Source organism: Macaca mulatta, chromosome 8 (genome assembly GCF_049350105.2).
Source record: "Macaca mulatta isolate MMU2019108-1 chromosome 8, T2T-MMU8v2.0, whole genome shotgun sequence".
In the NCBI taxonomy this organism is placed as follows: Eukaryota; Metazoa; Chordata; class Mammalia; order Primates; family Cercopithecidae; genus Macaca; species Macaca mulatta.
This window is the reverse complement of record NC_133413.1, coordinates 58,858,329-58,868,950: the sequence shown is the minus strand read 5'-3', so window position 1 is coordinate 58,868,950 and position 10,622 is coordinate 58,858,329. Positions and strand designations below refer to the sequence as shown.

The 10,622-nt window shown below is 38.4% G+C and overlaps 1 pseudogene; it reads left to right on the top strand.

The window, feature by feature from the left end:
• The first annotated feature begins 3,058 nt into the window (after positions 1–3,058).
• On the top strand, positions 3,059–5,330 carry LOC114680242 (isopentenyl-diphosphate Delta-isomerase 1-like; annotated as a pseudogene).
• Positions 5,331–10,622: the final 5,292 nt, after the last annotated feature.

Here is a 10,622-nt window from a genome sequence, read left to right as displayed (position 1 = left end):
AAGAAGCTGGCAACCAGGAAGTGCCAACAGGAAGAGGCATTAAAAAGCCCCAAGAAAAGCTGATCCTCCCTAGGTAAGGGACCAGAAAAGAGGCAGCCTATCAAGACAGAAAACTTTCACAAGATAACCTCCCTGCCCCAGCCAAACACCACAGAAATAACGACGAGCCCACTCTCATACCATGTCAACAAAGGCCAGGTTGGGAGCCTAGATTCCCACTCTCTCTGGGTTATAAGGGAGTGCCCCATCCATTCCGCTCCCTACCCCACCAGGGTGGTGTCAGTGGACACCACATGGGGAGGCTGGACTTGCACTCCCACTCAGCACTAATGAAGTGCCCCTCCCTCTGCCAGCTGTGCTGGTGTTAGAGAGGCCTAGAGGAGAGTCAGGAATGTCACTGTAGCCCACTGCAATGAGATCATCTCTGCCATGGTATCGGGGAGGCCTCATGAGGAACGGTCCTCTTCTTCACAACCAGGGACATATAGATGGAACTCCCAACACCCAGAGCAGTGAGGCGACACCCCCACTGTCAATGGAGACTGAGTGGAAAACCTGGGCTTCTATCCAACCTCGAGGTAATGAGGCAGCACCCTCCCCCACCCCCGTCCCCAGCAGTGTCAGAGGACACTCACCAAAATCAAGGGTTTAAATAAGATCTTGAGTCTCATGACATAATACTTAAGTGTTTGGGTTTCTGTCCGAAATCACACATTATAACAAGGAAAAGGAAGGTCTTAAATTGAATGATGAAAGAAAATCACAGCATGCCTACACTGAGATGACACAGATGCTAACATTATCTGACAAAAATGTTTAAGCAGCCGAGATAAAAATACTTTGATCAACAGATACAAACATGCTTGAAACCAATGAAAACATAGTCTTGGCAAAGAAACAGAAAGTCCCCATAAGAAATAGGAAAAAAAAAAAAAAACAAATAAAAATTTTAGAACTGAAAAATATAACCAAAATTAAAAACTCAATGGATGGTCTCAACAGAATGGAAGGGACAGAAAAAAGAATCCGTGAAGAGGACAAAATAGTAGAATGTACCCAATCTGAATAACCAAGAAACCAGACTGAAAGAAATAGAAAGCAGATTCTCGGAGACCTGTGGTACTGTCACAAAACCTCTAACATTTGTGTCAACAGAGTCTCAGAAGGAGAGGAGAAAGTGGACATGCCTGAAAAGTGCCCAAAGGAATGATGGCCCAAAACTTTGTAAATTTAACAAAAGACAAGCCTTCAGATTAAAGAAGCAAAGTGAATCCAAAGTAGGATAAACCCAAAGGAATCAAGTCATAATTTAAAACATCATAATTAAACTTCCAAAAACTAGGACAAAGCAAAGCAAATTTCTAAAAAAACCTAAAGAAAAACAATACCTCATTTATAAGGGGAAAACAATTCAAGTGACAGACTTCTCATCAGTAGCCATGGAGGCCAGAGGAATGGCACAGTGATTCAAGTGCTGAAAGAAGAGGATCATTAGACTAAAAATCTACATCCAGTGAAAATATCCTTGAGGAATAAAAGGAAATTCAAAAGATCCTCTAATTAAGGAAAACCAAGAGGATTTGTTGCCAACAGGACTACCCTAAAAGAATGGCTACGAGTTCTCTAAACAGAAAGGAAAGAATGAAAGAAGAAATCTTGGTACCTCAGGAAGGAAGAAAAGACACAGTAAGTGAGAATATGGGTAAATACAACAGACTTTCCTTCTCTTAAGTCTTCTAAGTTCTTTCTAAGTCCCTTCTAAGAAAGAAAAACACAGAACAAACAGAAACCAAAATATAAAACATACTTAACTCCTAACTTATAAATATTTGCATGTAGTCTAAACATAACCTAACTATATGTTGTTTATAAGGAACTCATTTCAAACATAATGATATAGCCAGGTGGAAGGTTAAAGGATGGAAGAACATATATTATGCAAATATTAATCAAAGGAATGGAGGAGTAGCTACATTAATATCTGATAAAGTAGGCTAAAGAGTAAAAAGAAAAAGAAAATATACCAGCAACTGAGAGGGACATTACATAATAATAAAAAGTCAATCCATCAGAAGGCATAGTAATCCTAAATGTGTATGCACCAAACAACAAAGCCACAAAATATGTGAAGCAAAAACTGACAGAACTTAAAGAAACATACTGATCCATAATTATAGTTGAAGACTTCAACATCTGTCCTTCAACAACTGTTAGGACAACTAGAACTTCAACATCTGTCCTTCAACAGTTGTTAGGACAACTAGGCAGAAGATCATCAAGGAAATAGAATAAATCAACAGCACTACAGGTTCTAATCAACATTTATGGAATATTTCCCCTAATGAGCAGAATGTACTTTTTTTTCAGAGATCCAAAGAAAATACACCAAGATAGACCACATTCTGTGCCATTTTTTAAAATCTCAACAAATTTAAATGTATTGAAGTCATTCTCTGACCACATAGAAACAAACCAGAAATCAAAAATGAGAAAATATCCAAACATGTGGAAACTAAAAACTCTCTGAAACACCTCTGAAAATCCATGGATCAAAGAGGATGTCTCAAGAGAACTAAAAAAATACATTGAAGTCAATGAAAATGAAAATACAGCATATTAAAATTTGTGGGAAACAGCTAAAGTTGTGCTGGAAGGGAAATTTATACCACTAAGTGTGTACATTAGAAAAGAGGAGAGTTTCAAATTAATAATTTAATTTCCCAGCCCAAGAACCTAGAAAAAGAACAAAATTAACTAAAGCAAGCAGAAGGAAGGAAATAACAATAAGAGCAGGAATCAATGATACTGAAAAGAGAAAAATAAGAAAGAATGTCAGGTTTTTTTAAAGTTAGTACATTGAAAAGATCTATAGACTTGGCAAACCTCTAGCAAAATTGACAAAGGACTAAGGGAGAAAACCCAAAACGTCAAAATCAGGAAGGAAACTGGAGATCTCACTTTCCTTGCAAACATCAAAAGGATATGAGGCCGGTGCATGCAGAGGACAGAACCCAAAGGGGCACACTCCTGGGCTGGCTGGTGTTCAAGCTGGAGGCTGCTCAGTGTTCTAAGACAAATCTGATGTTCTGTAACAATGCTTGAAATAAATACCAGCCATCTCTATGAGCAACAGTTTCAGCTCTTGGCAGACACGTGTAACCTTATTGATGAAAATGACAATAAAATTGGGGCTGAGACCGAGAAGAATTGTCACCTGAATGAGAACACTGAAAAATGATTATTGCATTGGGCTTTTAGTGTCTTTTTTTTTTTTTTTTTAATTATTATACTTTAAGTTCTAGGGTACATGTGCACAACGTGCAGGTTTGTTACATATGTATACGTGTGCCATGTAGGTGTGCTGCACCCATTAACTCGTCATTTACATTAAGTATATCTCCTAATGCTATTCCTCCTCCCTACCCCCTCCCCACAATAGGACCCGGTGTGTGATGTTCCACTTCCTATGTCCAAGTGATCTCATTGTTCAATTCCCACCCATGAGTGAGAACATGCAATATTTGGTTTTCTGTTCTTGCGATAGTTTGCTGAGAATGATGGTTTCCAGCTGCATCCATGTCCCTACAAAGGACACAAACTCATCCTTTTTTATGGCTGCATAGTATTCCAAGGTGTATATGTGCCACATTTTCTTGATCCAGTCTGTCACTGATGGACATTTGGGTTGATTCCAAGTCTTTGCTATTGTGAATAGTGCTGCAATAAACATACGTGTGCATGTGTCTTTATAGCAGCATGACTTATAATCCTTTGGGTATATGCCCAGTAATGGGATGGCTGGGTCAGATGGTATTTCTAGTTCTAGATCCTTGAGGAATTGCCACATGGTTTTCCACAATGGTTGAACTAGTTTACAGTCCCACCAACAGTGTAAAAGTGTTCCTATTTCTCCACATCCTCTCCAGCACTTGTTGTTTCCTGATTTTTTAATGATTGCCATTCTAACTGGCGTGAGATGGTATCTCATTGTGGTTTTGATTTGCATTTCTCTGACGGCGAGTGATGATGAGCACTTTTTCATGTGTCTGTTGGCTGTATGAATGTCTTCTTTTGAGAAGTGCCTGTTCATATCCTTTGCCCACTTTTTGATGGTGTTCTTTGTTTCTTTCTTAAAATTTGATTGAGTTCTTTATAGGTTCTAGATATTAGCCCTTTGTCAGATGAGTAGATTGCAAAAATTTTCTCCCATTCTGTAGATTGCCTATTCACTCTGATGGTAGTTTCTTTTGCTGTGCAGAAGCTGTTTAGTTTACTTAGATCCCATTTGTCTATTTTGGCTTTTGTTGCCGTTGCTTTTGGTGTTTTAGACATGAAGTCCTTGCCCATGCCTATGTCCTGAATGGTATTACCTAGGTTTTCTTCTAGGGTTTTTATGGTTTTAGGTCTAACATTTAAGTCTCTAATCCATCTTGAATTACTTTTCGTATAAGGAGTAAGAAAAGGATCCAGTTTCAGCTTTCTACTTATGGCTAGCCAGTTTTCCCAGCACCATTTATTAAATAGAGAATCCTTTCCCCATTTCTTGTTTTTGTCAGGTTTGTCAAAGATCAGATGGCTGTAAATGTGTGGTATTATTTCTTATTTCTGAGGGCTCTGTTCTGTTCCATTGGTCTATATCTCTGTTTTGGTACCAGTACCATGCTGTTTTGGTTACTGTAGCCTTGTAGTATAGTTTGAAGTCAGGTAGCGTGATGCCTCCAGCTTTGTTCTTTGGGTTTAGGATTGTCTTGGCAATGTGGGGTCTTTTTTGGTTCCATACGAACTTTAAAGCAGTTTTTTCCAATTCTGTGAAGAAAGTCATTGGTTTATTCAACACCGAAAATAAGCTCCTGCTAGAGGAAAGCTCAGATGCTAAGTTTACCTTTCCGGGTTGCTTTACCAATACTTGTTGTGGTCATCCATTAGGCAATTCAGGCAAGCTTGAGGAAGTGATGACCTTGAAGTAAGGCAAGCAGCATAGAAGCATCTGAAAGCTGAGTTAGGAATCCCCATGGAAGCAGTTCCTCCAGAAGAAATTAATTACTTAACATGAATTCACTATGAGGCTCGGTCTGATGGTATCTGGGGTGAACATGAAATTGATTACATTTTATTTGTGAGGAAGAATATCACTTTTAGTCTAGATCCCAATGAGATTAAAAGTTTTCTCAAAGGAAGAAGTCAAAGAACTTCTGAAAACAGCAGCTAGTTGTAAAATTAAGAGAACACCATGGTTTCCAATTATTGTAGAGGCTTTTCTTGTTAAACGGTGGGATAGCTTAAATCATTTGAATCAGTTTGTTTATCACAAGAAAATACTTAGAATGTGAATATAGAGATGAATGATTACTGAAAAAATTCTCTACTTGGTAAATTTAAAATGATTGTTTTGTTTTAAATTTTGTTCCCTATTAGGGGAACTCTCATATGATACATTGATACTTTACAACCTGCTTGGAAAAAATAATTAACTTATAACTTTGTATTACACACCCAGGATATATGCTCTGTTTGTAGAAGACGTTTATGAGGTAGATTATTGTAAAATGAGAGAGCAAATAAAACTTAATTTAAACTGTTCAAAAAAAATGATAATAAGGAAATACAATGAACAATTCTATACATATAAATCTGACAAATTAGATGATACGAAGCAATTCCTTGAAAAACTCAAACTACTACAATACTAAATAATTATTTCAAAGATCATTGTGTTAGCCCTGAAACTATTAAGACAATTTAATTCATAATTAACAAACTCTCAGAAAGGAAATCTTCAGGTCCAGGTGGTGTCACTGGAGAATTCTACCACACATGTAAAGAAGAATTAGTGCCAACTCTGCAGAATCGTTTCAGAAAATAGAAGAACACGTCCCAGTTCAGAACTAGAAAAACACAGTACAACAAAAGCAATAAAGCCTGGTGTCCCTCATGAATATAGTATACAAATCTTTAGCAAAATATTAGCAAATATAGTCCTACAATATGTAAAAAGAATTACACTCAGTACCAACTGGGTTTTATTTCAAAGATGCAATGCTGGCTCAGTATTTGAAAAGCAATCATTGCAATCCACTATAATGCAGATTAAAAAAGAAAAATCACATGATTGTGTAGTCAGATGCTCTACCCCTGAGCTATACCCCCAAGAAAAATCACATGATTATACCAAACAATGCAGAAAAAGCAGTTAACGAAATTCAATACTCATTCATGATTTTTACAAACTCTTAAAAAATTAAGAATAGAGAGAAACTTCCTCTACTTGATAAAGAATGTCTACAAACACCCTGAGGCTAACATTATACTTGATATTACAAATGAATGACTGAATGTTTTCCCCCTAAGGTTGAGAACTAAGTAAAGATGTCTACCGTAACATTCTTATTCAACATAGTGCTGGAAGCTCTATTGAACCATTGTAAAAAGGCAAGAAAAGGAAACAAAGGGCCACAGATCAGAGAAGAAGTCATGAACCAGCCCCTATTTGCAGATGACACACGGTCTACATATAAAGCCACAAAGAACCTGAAGAGAAAAAACTCCTAGAACTAATAAGTGAGCTCAGCAAGGTCATGGACACAAAATAAACATAAAGAAACCTATTGTATTTCTATGTACCAGCAATAAACACATGGACACATGGCCTTTCAGTGGAAAGTAAAAATGCAATACCATTAAAATTGATTTAAAAAAAAAAACAGTACGAATGTAACAAATCATACACAGGACTTGTAAGCCAGAAATTACACAATGTTGATGGAAAAAGAGATAATTTAATAAACAGAGAAACATACGGTGTTGATGGATTGGAAGACTCAAGTAGGAAAGATGCCAATTCTCCCCAAAACTGATAAACAGGTTTAACACAATTTCTATCATAATCTCAGCAAAAGTTTTTGTAGATATAAACAGACAATTCCAAAAGATATATGAAGAGACAAAGGGATGAGAATAGCTATACTTTTGAAAAAGAAGAATAATGTGGGAAGAATCAGTGCCCAATTTCAAAGCTTATATAACTATACTAATCAAGACTGTGTAGTATTGGCAGAGGGATAAACATGTATATCACGGGACCAACTGAAGAACCGAGAAGTCGACCCATGCAAATATGTCCCACGGATTTTTGACAAAGTTGCAAAAGCAATTTAACGGTGTAAAGATAGCTTATGAGCAAATGGTGCTGGAGCAATTGGACATCCAAAGGCAAAATAAAATGAGCCTCAACCTAAGTCTCAAACATTGTACAAAAATTAACCCAAAATGTGTCATGGACTTAAACTTAAAAAGTAAAACTACAAAACTTTTAGGAAATGCATAGGAGAAAATATATGTGATATAGCTTTTGTCAAAGAGTGCTTAAATAGATATCAAAAGCACAATTAATAACAGAAAAGAATTGATACATTGGACTGCATCAAAATTCAAACCTTTTTCTCTGTGAAGGATCCTATTTAGATCCTATTAAGACAAGTTACAGATTAGGAGAAAATACTTGTAAGACACATATCTGACTAAGAACCTATCTAGAACATGTAAAGAACTGTCAAAACTCAACAGTTAAAAAAAAAAAATCCTTTAGAAAACGAGCAAAAGAGATAAAGAGACATTTCATTGAAGAAGATACATAGGTGCAAATGAGCACATAAAAAGATGCTCAACATCATTAGCCACAGAAATGCAAATTAAATAAGATGCATAGCCATGAGATACCACTGCATACCTATCACAACAGCTAAAATTTAAAAATAGTGATAACACCACATGCTAACAAGGATGTTGAGAAAGTGAATCACTCATACATTGCTGGTGAGAATGTAAAATGATATAGTCACTCTGGAACTCCGGAAGACAGTTTGAAAATAAAACAGTTTGAAAAGAAAAAACTAAACATACAATGACAATACAACTTAGCAGTTGCTCTCTCAAGCATTTATTCTAGAGAAATGAAGATTTATGTTCACACAAAAATCTGTACAAGAATGTTCAACTTTATTTGTCATAACCAAAACCTGAGAAGAATCCAGGTGTCCTTCACTGAGTGAATGGTTAAATGAGTTACACACGTAACAACATAAAGAAATGAACTATTGGTACACACAACATATACGAATCTCCAGAAAATTATTCTGAGTGAAAAAATGTCACACACCACAGGATTCATTTATATAACATTTTTGAAATTATGAAATCACCAAAATGTTGGCAAGTGGCACTGGTGAAAATTTGTAAAATAAATAAAAAGTCATAGAATTGGAGAACAGATTAGTGGTTGCCACATTTCAGGTGGGTGCACAGGGGAAGGAGGAGGGTGTGGCTACAAAAGGGCAAAGGGAGGTGTCCTCATGGTGATGAAAGGTTCTGCACCTTGACTGTGTCAATATCCATGCCCTAGGCATGGTATTGTTCTGTAGATTTGCAAGATGTTACCATGGGGAGAAATTGCATAAAGTAACATGTGATCCCTCTGTATTGATCAGTACCGATCACTTTGTATTTGTTTTCACAACTGCAAATGAACCTACAATTATTTCAAAATTAAAAGTTCAATGTTTTAAAAAGTTAATGACAACTCCTTGGTGTCCAAAGCCAAATAGGAATTTGAAAAAAAAAAAAAAAAAGATTTTTGTCATTTTTACTGCTTCCCATCTACACTCTCCTGCAGCTGGAAAGTGTTCATCTTTCATGAACATTTTGCAAAGACACTGAACAAATTACTGTACTTACTTGGGCATTAAACACTATAGTGTTTCCTCTCAGCAGTATAATGGGTTCCTTGGTTTAGAGATCATAGAAAGTTTGACTAAAAAGGGCAGTATAGACAAGGGCCAAACACTAGCCTAAGTTTAGAGATGCCTCCAGAATCTGTGTTGCAAAACTCACTTAGCCTCTTTGGTCTCAATTTCTCCACCTACAAAATGGACCTGAATGTTGCCATTGTATTATAAACCAAATTCTAGGGAATTAACATTATGCCATGATGAAGAAACATATCATCCTGTTTCATGCCTCCTCCTTAATGAGCTGTTAGTCAAAGAAGCACTTGGCTATGTTGTTCTTTTTCATTCTCCTTGTGTCAAAGGCTCCATACATAGGTGAGCACCTCTGTCCCTCCACTGAGCCCCACTCCCTTGCCAACTGGAAGGACTCCCTCACGTCCTCCACGCAGCTCCCTACGTGACACAAGCAGGGGTAAATGGCCTTCGGTGAGCAAGAATGTGCATGATCTAAGAATAAACCCAATAATCTCAATAATAATAATAATAGTTTCCATTTATGGGGTGTTTATTACATAAGTTCTATTTTAAGAACTCTATAGGGTTTCATTTTATTATTTTATTTCATTTTTTTTGAGACAGTTTAATTCTGTTGCCCACGCTAGAGGGCAGTGGCATGATCCCAGCTCACGGCAGCCTCTGCCTCCTGGGTTCAAGCAATTCTCCTGCCTTGGCCTCCCAAGTAGCTGGGATTACAGACGCACGCCACCGTGCCCAGCTAATTTTTTGGGGATTTTTTTTTTTTTAGTAGAGATAGGGCTTCACCATGTTGGCCAGGCTGGTCTCCAACTCCTGACCTCAGGTGATCTGCCCACCTCGGCCTCCCAAAATGCTGGGATTGCAGGAGTGAGCCATCACGCCTGTCCCAGAATTTAATTTTTTTTAAAGCAGCTGAAGGCAATGAGCGTTACTCTAGGCGTATGATACAAAGTGGCAGCCCCATGCCCAGCAGCAGGCCGTGCACACACAGTTGCAGCGGCTCCAGAGAGCAGGGTGCTCTCCAGGCCTACACAAGCCACCGAAGGCTGCCTGCCACGGACTGCGCTCCAACAGAGCCTGAGGAAGGTCAGCTCTCAGGCCAGAGAATCCCAGGGATGCGGAGGCAGCCCAGAAAGGACCCAAACTGCACCGGGAAAGTTCTCCACCACCAGGGTCACCAGCCAGAGTGACTCTGGGTCCCAGGACAACTGCAGCTGATTTCAAAGACTCTCTTAGAATCCAAATTCTCATTTAAAGGCAAAGATACAATATTACATTTTTATCTCTTTCTCTGACTCATAATATGCAAAAACTCACTGTCCACATTCAAAGTCGATATGTCACCCCTTACTATGGAAGATTCTGGCCCTACTGCTCACTCTAGCCTGATATTCAGTGACTCAGTGCCAGGAGGTTGCCAGTGCCCTTTGGGAGTTATTCCCTGGTAGCCAATAGAAAGCGTGACGAATTGTCAAACTCCTCATCTGCTGGTGTCTCCTTATTTGCAATCACACTTCTTGGATTAGGAACACCTGATTGCCCGGATCACATTAAGGAGAGATGAAGAGGTTCTCCGTGCCCCATGCTGGGCCCTGGAAGTACCACCCGTGGGCTGACATGGTCCATGGAAGAGCAGGGGTATCCTCTGGGAGAGTTCCACCTCTCAGTGTGTCCAGGACTGAGGCTGCAACTCAGCAGCAGCAGCACACGTGCAAAAATAAACAACCAAATCAGCGATGGAGGAGTGAGACCACAGAAACTGGGTGGGCGGCGGATACAGACACAGCCATCCTATGCATTTAGTCTGGGAGCTGCAAAAGCTTACGGCAAGCTTGTTTTATGGTTCTATAGGAGCCAATTATG